This window comes from Ahaetulla prasina, chromosome 2, assembly GCF_028640845.1.
Source record: "Ahaetulla prasina isolate Xishuangbanna chromosome 2, ASM2864084v1, whole genome shotgun sequence".
Taxonomy (NCBI): domain Eukaryota; kingdom Metazoa; phylum Chordata; class Lepidosauria; order Squamata; family Colubridae; genus Ahaetulla; species Ahaetulla prasina.
Window position 1 is genome coordinate 89,975,967 of NC_080540.1, and position 12,762 is coordinate 89,988,728.

A 12,762-nucleotide genomic window follows, 5' to 3' on the forward strand; every position below is an offset into this window, starting at 1 on the left:
TTTATTCCACCGTGCGGGGCTAGCCTGATGAAATTTTTAAGTGGGGTTTTATGATGGTTTTATCTTAGTTTTAATTCTATTAGGCCATTTTATAATCAGTTTTTTTAAAATATGTTTTTAATTTTTGTCTATGTTTATGTTGTTTTATTTGGCTGTAAACCGCCCTGAGTCCTTTGGGAGAAGGGCGGTATAAAAATCGAATTATTATTATTATTATTATTATTATTATTATTATTATTATTATTATTATTATTATTATTATTATTATTATTATTATTATTAATAATAAGAATAATAATAATAATAATAATAATAAAGCTCTTCTTTCATTTCCTACGTAGCTGCTGCTTAGTCCCCAATGGCCTGTTTTCTTCGCCTTAATAAAATCATGAAACACCCCCAAATAACGCAGCATTTGAAGAAAGCAGTTCTGTATATAAAAGGTGAAATGTAATGATTACAATTTTCACATGAGGTTGCTCCTCTTTCTTTCAATTTATTAATAAAAGCAGACTCATTTATTTTAGTGACTCTGCTTTAGGGATGCTTTTTACATGGAATCACCTTGCTTTATTCATGGAATCTTACCCAGAGCTTACACTCTTAGAGACATGTAACTCTTGAGATGCTTGCATGAAGATATCATGATGGAAATATAATTGCTAGAGAAATTACAAAAGAAAATACAAAGTCCAGAAAACAACTTGTGACTTTTTAAAGGAATCATAAGTTTTTAAACACTGAATCATTGGAAGAAACATCCTTCTGGTTCAGTGGTGGGTTTAAAATTTTTTTACTGCTGGTTCTGTGGGCGTGGCATGGCTTGGTGGACGTGGCTTGGTGGGCATGGCAGGGGAAGGATACTGTAAAATCTCCATTCTCTCCCCACTCCAGGGGACAGTTACAGGAAAATCCCCATTTCCTCCTGATCAGCTGGGACTTGGGAGGCAGAGAATAGAAGGGGCAGGGCCAGTCAGAATTTTTAGTACCAGTTCTCCGAACTACTCAAAATTTCTGCTACCGGTTCTCCAGAACTGGTCAGAACTTGCTGAAACCCACCCCTGTTCCTTTCAGTTCCAAGTAGGGAAAAAGGACAATGGAAACATGGAGACCGCTTGGAAAAATGGTTTAATGGTGGACAGGAATCTAACTTCCTACAGAATTTTCCCATGCTTCCACTGACTCTATTTCCTTTAGGCTTGGGAGAGATGGGGATATGATCCTACATCTCCACTGTCCAAGTCTAACATCCTAATCATTATTCTGTGGTAGCTGGGATCTGTTTCCACCCTTTGCATTGGGATGTTTGTATTAGTTGCACTTAAGGCTACTGAATGTTTTAGTTTGCCTAACCTTGTATGGAACTGAGCTGCCTGCTAGCCGTGATTTACAAGAAGGAAAGGGAAAGCCATCTATCTCCTTAAAGAAGGTCACATCTAAGCATGGGGTTTTGTGTGTGTGTGTGTTATTTCTATGATTCAGCAAGACAGGAAGGCTATTAGTTTTTCATGCATATAGAGCTTCTTTGGGAAGTTACAGACAAGATACATTGTCTTTACACTATCTTGAATATCTATTATAAGTCCAGTGGATAGTAGCATGGTAGAGTGCAGGAATTCTATGTTACACATGGTGGGTACCAAGGAAGTCATATTTAACTATGGTGAACATTTAGTGCAATTTTTTATTCGTTCTCTTTTAGCCTAGAAGCAAAATAGCAGTGGCATCTGGGAAATGTCTGATACTAGGCACTTGCACCTGGAGTCAATTATTATACTGCCAACATTGATGTTCCATAGAACTGCTTTATAGAGGTTTTTACCCTATGGGAAGCCTTGACATTCTGAAAAATGTGTGCATTGCAAAGCTGAAAGTCTAAGTATACACAAAGCAAAGCACAAATTGCTTTACTCAGGCAAAAACAAAGCCAAATTGTTGATACAAACAAAACACTGAATATTTTTTATCCAAGGCAATGTATAATTAAAAGGGAAGGAAGGAAGGAAAGAAGGAAGGAAGGAAGGAAGGAAGGAAGGAAGGAAGGAAGGGAGGAAGGAAGGAAGGAGACATTAAATATTGAATCATATTTTAACAGAACTTTTCAGAAATAGAATATTATTTGGATATTAAAACAAATAGGCATTCTCCTTAAATCTACAAATAATGATGCAGATAAATAAATTTGAGATCTTTCTCTCTTCCCTACACAAAATTTATATTCAGTATTTAAATCTCAATCTTCCTGAAAATACTTTACAAAATTGATCAACATCCTCTTAAACACAGGACCTTCATTTTAACATGCTGTTCTATTTGATGTTATTATCATTCATCATTTCTTTTACAAAGGAGATAAGCAGAAAACATATAAGAATTTTTCTTCTGTTTCCAACCTTGTCCATCCAGTTAAATAATCAGAAAGGAAGGTATATTTCTTCAGGGTTTTTTTTTCTTACATGACCTATATCTGATTTCAGTTCCCTGAAACAAGGAGAGACCTGATCATCATGTATTTAACAATTCCATAACCAGGATGGGTTAAACTATCTGAATAAATTTGGGTTGTGAATATGTATTCTTAGAACACCTGCTCCAAGATGGGAGGAGAAAGAAACAGACAAGGAATATTCTGCAATGTATGTATGAGGGGCCGGTGCTACCATCAGCATTCAAATTGCTGTCCACTCACAACTAGCACTTCAAAGCTTTCTACCTTCATTTCACAGAGCTGATATTTGTTGCAATTCAGTGAGAAAAGTTAATGTCCTCTTGACCTCTTTCTCCCTCACCCTGGGAAAATGTGTGTCCTTCTTCTCCTTTTATTCCTCCCAATTCTATCAGGAGCTGCTGATCCAGTTCTACAGAGGAATTATTGAGTCTGTCATCTGCACCTCTATAACTGTCTGGTTTGGTGCTGCAACCCCACAAGACAGAAACAGAAACTGTTTCCTCTGAAGAAACAGACTTCAGAGGAAAATTAGAACTACAGAAAAAACAATTGCTACCAACCTGCCTTCCACTGAGGACCTGTATACTACACGAGTCAAAAAGAGGGCTGTGAAAATATTTCCATCCTGGGGTTTCAACTCCTACCCTCAAAACGACACTATAGAGCACTGCAGACACAAGAACAGTTTTTCCCCAAACGCCATTATTCTGCTAAATAAATGATTCCCTCAACACTGTCAAACTATTTACTAAATCTGCACTACTATTAATCTTCTCATTGTCACCCATCTCCTTCCACTTATAACTGTATGACTGTAACTTTGCTGCTTGTATCCTTACGATTTATATTGATATTGTTTCCTTATTTGTAACCTATGACTATCATTAAGTGTTGTACCTTATGATTCTTGATGAACGTATCTTTTTTTCTTTTATGAACACTGAGAGCATATGCACCAAGACAAATTCCTTGTGTGACCAATCACACTTGACCATAAAAAATTCTATTTAGTCTAGTCTATTCTATTTTAGAATCTTTAACATTGTTCTGCAAATGTATAAAAAAGTACAGAGCATGTTTAAAGTGCTGAATCTTTATCCTATGTTCAAGTTGTTATAATAGAATATTTATTTTTCTTAAATGACTTAGCAGTAAATTCCTAATTTAGCCCCAGTATCATTGAATTGGCAATAGCTATGGTTTTCTGTTTGGTCACCACTGATACAAGCATTGACGAGATAACCAAAAACTGTTGTTTGCAATTGTACTATTTCCTTTACAGTAGTGGCCAAAATTGTGGAAACCTTTTGGGAAAAGTGTATTTTCTAAAACTAGCTAATAACATCACTTTTTTTAAAGAGTAGTACCATAAAATTATATATCAATGGAAAAATAATGTAATCAGGAATGTAATGCAATAACTTTTATGAAGGATTTGGTATTAGAATAGCAGTTACAAGATAAAGAAGAAATGTGACATATGTAGAAAAAATGAGATATATAAAAATTATCATGTCAGTTAATACTTAGTTGGGTAACCTTTAGCATGAATTACAGCCTTACAACGTCTTCCCATGGAGTGAACCAAGTCTTTTAGTTCTGAAGCTGTTATAATGTGAAACCAAGATTGAATGATTGCTTCTATTAATTGGGTTTTATTGCTGGGTTGCTTCTGACTAACAAGTTTATTTAGTCGGCTCCATAGATTTTCAATTGGGTTAAGGTCTGGGTTATTCCCAAGCTATTCCAGCAGTGGAATATGATTATCTTTAAACTCCAAAAAAAGTGATGTTATTATCCATCAAACCTCAAAAATACACTTTTCCTAAAAGGTTTCCACAATTTTGGCCACTACTTTAATGGTTTTGGGACCAGACTGTATTTCTAGTGATACTTCTTAAGTAATAGAATTCCTATGTCAGAATAAAATCACAAACATAGCCATGGGGTAAGTTTCAATTTTACTTCATTCCCTAATATTCTGAAACATAAAGTTTGCATCTGAAGCAACATTTAAAAAGTGATGAAGAGTAGATTTCTTATGCTGGCAGCAAGAAATTAAAAGATTCATTAAACCATATAATTTGGTCTTCTTACTGTCCTTGACTTATACAGTTCATTTAGTGACTGTTCAAAGTTACAACAGCAATGAAAAAAAAGCAATTTATGGCCATTTTTCACACTTATGACCGTTGCAACAGCCCCATGGGCATGTGATCAAAATTCAGATGCTTGGCAGATGCTTGTCGGTATTTATGACAGTTGCAGTGTCCCGGGGTCATGTGATCACTTTTTGCAACCTTCTGACAAGCAAAGTAAATGGAGATGCCAGATTCACTTAACAGCCATATTGCTAACTTAACTGCAGTGATTCACTTAACAACTGTGGCAAAAAATGCCGTAAAATGGAACAAAACTCATTTAATAACTGCCTGACTTAGAAAACAGAAATGTTGGACAATTGTGATTGTAAGTCAAGGACTATCTGTATAGCTTTGTCTGAACTTAAAATTACTACATATAGTAGTATAATCTTGGAGAGAAATATGATGGAAGGATCACAATGTGATGTTAAATTATATGCCTAAAACATAGAATTTGTCATCTTGTGAAGAGCTTAGCTCTACTGAGCCTGGGTTATGGCAAAGAAGATAATTCTACATAAGTGGAAAGAAAATTATTCTCCTGATTTTAAAAAAATGGATCCAGGATATGAGTTTGTGAACTGTTTTGAAAAATCTTTGCGTTCTAAAAATGAGAAGATTGTTTGGCCTTTTGCTATAGGGTCTAGACCCATGATGATGAACCTATGGCATGCGTGCCAGAAGTGGCATGCAGAGCCATCTCTCTGGGCACGTCAGCCGTTGCCCGATGCTCTTCCGGGTTCCAGCGCACATATGCGCGCCGGCCAGTTTGTCTTCAAGTATGCAGGAGCGCTGAAAACCAAAGAGCAGCTCCCTGGCACAGATGTGCATGCTGGGAAGCTGAGCTTTTAGTTTCCGGTATGCACATGCGTGCCGACCAGCTGGTTTTCACATGAGCATGCATGCCAGAAACTGGAAGACCACATGTGACAGGCACACATGCTCATATCAGAAATTGGAAGCTCAGCTTCTCGGCATGCACATCCACACCAAGGAGCTGGTCTTCCAATTTCCGGCACTCCCGCGTGTGCGTGTTGAGGAGCTGCTCTTCCGGTTTCTGCTGCTCTCCTGTGCACGAGCTCCCATTTCGGCACTCGGTGCTGAAAAGGTTCTCCAACACTGGTCTAAACCAGGGGTCTCCAACCTTGGTTGGAGCAAAGCTGGCTGAGGGACTCTGGGAGTTGAAGTCCACAAGTCTTAAAGGGACCAAGGTTGGAGACCCCTGGTCTAGACTGAGTTGTAAGTTCAGTAGTTGAATTAATGTTATATGCTGTAGTTATTTACAATTATTATTTGGAGAGGTTTTTTGTCAGGTTTTTTTTGTCTTCTTTGCCACATTTAGTTAAAGTGCTTTTTAACTCAGCTGGAAATTCTAAAGCCGAAAGAGACTACTGCTGGGGTAAAAAAAGTTTGTATTCCAGACTGCCCTCTAGCCCTTAAGCCTTACTGGTTTCTTCTAGGAACGTGGCTGCTTATGAATGAATGCAAGGTCAATTCCAATATGGTTATGCTGATTGAGCCAAACACAACAGGAGGAATTCAGTAATTTGCATATTCCTCCTTGTGAGGTTAATAAATAATCAAGGCTATTCTGTTGTCCATGCTAAGATGGCTGATATCCTAGTTTATTTATTTAATTAAACTTTTATACCGCCCTTCTCCCGAAGGACTCAGGGCGGTGTACAGCCTGCATTAAAACAATTTATATATACACTAAAATAACAATTAAAAAACTTATTCCATAAAGGCCGAAATTAAAACTGTCCAAACTGACCATATAAAATACCCAGTAAAATACAATTAAAAATTTAAAATTTAAGAATTTAAAAATTTAGCAGTTAAAAATCAGGCCAGTCCCGCTTGAATGAATAAATAAGTTTTCAGTTCCCGGCGAAAGGTCCGAAGGTCAGGTAATTGGCGTAAACTGGGGGGAAGTTTGTTCCAGAAAGTAGGTGCTCCTACAGAGAAGGCCCTTCCCCTGGAGGCCGCCAGCCAACACTGCCTGGTGGACGGCACCCTGAGAAGACCCTCTCTGTGAGAGCGCACGGGTCGGTGGGAGGCATGTGGTAACAGCAGGCGGTCCCGTAAGTACCCGGGCCCTAAGCCATGGAGCGCTTTGAAGGTGGTAACCAAAACCTTGAAGCACACCCGGAAGACCACAGATAGCCAATGCAGACTGCGCAGGAGTGGTGTTACCCGGGAGCAACGTGGTGCTCCCTCAATCACCCACGCAGCTGCATTCTGGACTAGCTGAAGTCTCCAAGTGTACTTCAGGGGTAGCCCCATGTAGAGAGCATTGCAATAATCCAGGCGAGAAGTGACGAGAGCATGAGTGACCGTGCATAAGGCATCCCGGTCTAGAAAGGGGCGCAACTGGCGGACCAGGCGAACCTGGTAAAAAGCTCTCCTGGAGACGGCCGCCAAATGATCTTCGAACGACAGCCGTCCATCCAGGAGAACGCCCAAGTTGCGCACTCATTCCGTTGGGGCCAGTGACTCGCTAGTTATTTTTGCATAGTGTATAACACTATGTAATTAAGACCCGAATTATCTATTTACATGCATGACCTGTGCAAGACAATCTAAAAATTGGGGACAAAAGAAGGGTACACTTTAGGATGGATTATTGGTATACTACATCCATGAGACAAATCAGAATCATTTATTACATACAATTTATTTCATTACAAAGGACATAACCAAAACTGTGCTCAATGGGTCTCCTATAATCACTGGAACATTGGAAAAATTATCACCATCAGCATCCAGTTCTCTTAAAAAGAATTGTCATTATAAAGTGTTCATCCATAATATAGTATGAACACTCATTTGCTTACTGCTTGGGTGTCAAATTCGCCATGTCATGTTGCCTTTATGTGATGTTTCGAGGCGTTTTCCCTCTTCACAAAGCTGGAGTGGGGTGGCCTGCGTGTGATGCATCAGGCCTGGAGGCTGCCAGTTTGACACTCAAAGCTTACAGTATTTTACACTTGACGGAGCTTATTATCCTATGTTGAAAAACTGGAGAGAACAACATATGATCACTAATAAACCAACATCCCACTCTTGTTTGACCATCCCTATTATTCAAATATTACTGGATAACTGTGAAGAAGGTTGATTGTGCTGCATTAGTAACAAAGTCTTCATTGTCAATGAAAATAGCAATACAGAATACTTTATAACATTTTATTGCATCTTTCATGTTGCATCTTTCATGTTGAGGGTCAAAGGTACAAGGTCTGCTATTCTTCATACCAGCAAATGTTAATATGAAAATCAGATTCTTTCTTTAAATTGTCTTCAGTGGACAATTGTTGTTGACTCTTGCTTTTTTTAAAAAAAATCCCCCTTTACCAGTATTTGAGGAAAAATATTCATATGTGCATTCAAGGATTTTAAGAGAGATTTTCCCCTACTTAGCTAATGTGAATTACTTTTATTTGCAAGTGCGAAAAAACACTGAATGTTTATTTCTTTGGATATTCAGAGTGACCATTAAGAGAGCCTATAATGCAAATGAATAGGCCAGAGATCACACATTTATAGTCTGTATTAGGTCTAAGACAATTAAAAATGCCTTAGTTTTACATACCATGGGATTTAAGCAGGTGATTTAAAAAGGATTAGGAAGATAAGAAAGTACAATAAGTTTGGCTGGACAACATAAATGAACCGATAATTAAAAAGCCCATTAAAAACATAATTATTCAGTTTTCTGGCCAGGATGTTATGAGAAAAAGATCAGTTTGGCAGTTGAAGAGTGACAGTTAGAAAGTGGAGAATACTGACCAGAGCATATAAAACTTTTGTTAGGCCAATTCTTGATTACTGCTCGCCTGTCTGGAACTCATACCATATATCTGATATCAATACAGTTGAGCGTGTCCAAAGGTATTTTATGAGAAGAGTTCTCTACTCCTCCATAACCAATAAAATACCTTATTCCAGTGATTCCCAAAGTGTGAGCCGCGGCTCCCCAGGGAGGCGCGCTATCGTCATAAGGGCGCCGCGAAGAAGCAGCGTCTGCTCCATACGCGGTGTTGCGAGATCCCAGATGCACAAAGCCGGACACGGCCGCAGCGACCGGGACTCGTACACCGCAACTTGGGATAACTCTAAAAGCCAAGGGACCTTTGCGCAGCCGCACTCACACCCTCCGCGGGGCAGGCCACAGCAGGTAGGAAGACGGCAGCCGCTGCCGCCGGACTAAAGGAGAAGCGCGAGCGCCGGCTTCGCCCGCCCGTTTGAATCCAGCGCCTGCCCAGACAACGGACTAAAGGAGAAGCGCGAGCGCCGGCTTCGCCCGCCCGTTTGAATCCAGCGCCTGCCCAGACGACGGACTAAAGGAGAAGCGCGGCGCGGCTTCTCCGCCCGTTTGAATCCAGCGCCTGCCCAGACGACGGACTAAAGGAGAAGCGCGGCGCGGCTTCTCCGCCCGTTTGAATCAGCGCCTGCCCAGACGACGGACTAAAGGAGAAGCGCGGCGCGGCTTCTCCGCCCGTTTGAATCCAGCGCCTGCCCTGACACGCTGTTCAACATGGCTGCGGCCATCACGCTCGATGCCATCGGGAAAGAGGGGTTGCGCAGAAAATAGTAAAACTATTTTGTTGGTTCCTCCCAGGTGAGTCAGGCTGGAGGCAAGAACAGTCACCTCTTTTACAAGGCGGAGATTTGAGGGAACAAGGGGATCGTGAGAGGTCAAACTCCGAGACCGAAGCAGGGACTTTCATTTCTGGGGAAGTTTTGCAGAGGTTGCTCTTATCAAAGGAGACGGCGTGTCCATCAGCAAATCCAGACGGGCAGACCTTCCTCTGTTATTGCCTGCGTTTACTGTCATGCAGACGGCGGCTTACTCATGAGGGCGCGGCTTCGAAAAGTTTTGGAGGCGGTCATTCCCCAGTAGGTCATTGCTTAATGGTGGTTAAGTTACTTTTCAAAAGCTATTTTTCTGATCACCCTAAAATGGACAAATTCTTATTAAACTTGAATAATCAAGATAGTGCTAAATCTATAGACGAAGTTCCACAAACTAGTGGCAAGGGTTCCGAGAAGCGGCGTCGTAAATATGATGACAGTTACTTGGATTTTGGCTTTACATCAATAAACGAAAATGATAAAGAGAGACCACAGTGTGTATTGTGCATGAAAGTTTTGGCACCGGAATGTATGCTTCCAAGTAAGTTAAAACGACATTTAGAAACCAACCATTCTAACTTTGTTGGTAAACCTCACAACTTTTTAAAAAGAAAGTTAATGGAATTAAAACAACAAAAAGGCAGCATTTATAAACATATGTCAATACCAAATAATGCTTTGCTAGCATCATACAAAGTTGCATATAGAGTTGCTAAGTGTAAAAAGCCCCATACTATTGCTGAGCAACTCATTCTACCGGCTGCTGTAGATTTAGTGAACATTATGATTGGTGAGTCGTGAAACTACTTTCAAATGTCCCTTTGTCTAACAATACACTCAGTCGCAGAATTCAGCACATGGGGGAGGATCTCAATGCACAATTAATTGAAAAATTAAAAGGAAGTGAATATGGACTGTAACTCGATGAGGCCACAGACAATAATAAGGACGCACACTTGATTTGTTACGTACGGTTCTTAGATGGTAATTCAATCGTTGAGGACCTTCTCTTTTGTAAAAGTATTACTGGAAGTACAAAGGCTCAGGATTTGTTCGAGATCCTGAATATATTTATGGTTGAAAATAATTTAGACTGGACAAAGTGCGTTGGCGTCTGTACTGACGGTGGTCGTTCGATGTCCGGCTGTTATGGAGGATTGCAGGCGCTTATTCGAAACAAAGCTCCAGATTCAGTTTGGACCCATTGCATCATTCACAAAGAAGCACTTGCATCAAAGTATATAAGTCCTCCACTAAATATAGTTTTAGAACGTGTGGTAAATATAGTAAACTATATAAAAACACGGCCACTAAAAGCAAGATTTTTTAAAAGAATGTGTGAAGATATGGGAGGTGAATACACATCTTTGTTGTACTACTGCCACTCACGATGGCTTTCTCGCGGGGGTGTATTGTCTCGTACGTTCCAATTACGGCAAGAAATATACACTTTCCTTGAAGAAGAAAAACATGAGTATGCCAAACACTTTGTAGAAACAGACTTTTTGATTAAACTCGCATACCTATGTGATATCTTTGAAAAGTTGAATGTGTTGAATCTCTCTTTACAAGGAGGCAATATGCACATTTTAAAGTTAACAGAAAAGATTTCAGCTTTCAGAAAAAAATTACAGCTATGGAAACTAAAAATTAATGAAGATGATCTTAATGATTGCTTTCCCTTGTTGCACCAGTTTTTAACCTCCAATGAAATCAGTTTGTCTTGCAATTTAAAATCTCTTTTTGAAGATCATTTATCTCAGCTTATCAAATGGTTCGAAAAATACTTTGAAGCAGATAACATTGAAAAATTTACTTGGATTCAAGACCCATTTAGAGCCAAAGCTCCATCAGAATTTACCTCTACAGAAGAAGAATCTCTTATTGAGTTGTCTTGTGACACAACATTGAAGTTAAAATTTGTTAGCATGGAACTTTCTGATTTTTGGATATCAGTAAGAGAGGAATACCCACTGCTTAGTTGCAAAGCCCTAAGAATATTAATTCCTTTTGCAACGTCCTATTTGTGCGAAGCTGGGTTTTCAGCAGTCGCGGTAATAAAAAGTAAATATCGCTCAAAAATTAACCTCGAGCAAGAAATGAGAGTCGCTATTTCCAATTTTATTCCAAGATTTGAGAAGTTGTGCAGCGAACAACAAGCCCATCCATCCCATTAATAATTTTAAATCATTAAACGATGTTCAATAAATTGTGAATTTAAAGCTCATATTTTATTTTTCAATTAACCTAACCTTAACGATCTAAAAAGTAGATTTCCAAATCCTTAAAAAGATAAAAAAAAATTTAAAAATCGGATGTACCTATTAAGGGAGCCGCGGAAAAAATCCGAAGTGTTATGGGAGCCGCAAACCAAAAAAGATTGGGAACCTCTGCCTTATTCTACCAGACTTGATATCCTGGGTCTAGAAAATTTGGAACTTCGTCGCCTTCGACAGGACCTGGGTTTAGCTCATAGAATCATCCATTGTAATGTCCTTCCTGCCAATGATTACTTCAGTTTCAACTACAATAACACAAGAGCTACCAACAGATTTAAACTTAATGTCAACCGCTCCAGTTTAGATTGCAGAAAACACGATTTCTGTAACAGAATTATCTATGCTTGGAATGCATTACCTGACTCTGTGGTCTCTTCTCATAACCCCAAAAGCTTTATTCAAAATCTATCCACTGTTGACCTCACCACATTCCTAAGAGGACTCTAAGGGGCTTGCATAAGAGCACAAACGTGCCTACCGTTCCTGTCCTATTGTTTCTTCCCCTATATATATACTGTATATATGCTTATACTACCTTGTTTCTCCTCATATATATGTTTATATATTATATAATCTTTTGTGTTATGCTTGTGTATATTGTTATGACAAAATTAAATAAATAAAAAATAAATAAATAAACAGTTGGCAGTGTTTCTCAACTTCAAAACTTGAAGGCATGTGGACGTGAACATTCAGAATTTCCCAGCACCTATATAGGTAGTCCTTGACTTATGACCACAACTGAGCCCAAAATTTCTGTTGCTAAGTGAGACATTTGTTAAATGAATTTTACCCCATTTTACAACTTTTCTCACCACAGTTGTTAAGTGAATCTCTAAAGTTTTTACGTTAGTAACATGGCTGTTAAATGAATCTGGCTTCCTCATTGACTTTGCTTGTCAGAAGGTTGCAAAAGATGATCACACTGGGACACTGCAACTGCCATAAATATGAGTCAGTTGCCAAGTGTCTGAATTTTAATCACATGATCATGGGGATGTTACAATGGTCATAAGTGTGAGAAACGGCCATAACTCGCTTTTTTCAGTACCATTGTAACTTTCAATGTAATATTTCATCAGAGATATTTCCTGGTTTTACTGTAAAATGCTTCTTGAGGAATGATCTTATTAGAATTGGTACTGTTGGCAATATCAACATTTCAAGTTAGATGTTGTCTTTTATGCTGGCTGTCCTCATGAACAATGCTAAAGAGTAAGTTTGATCTTCTCTTCTACTATATGTGCAATGC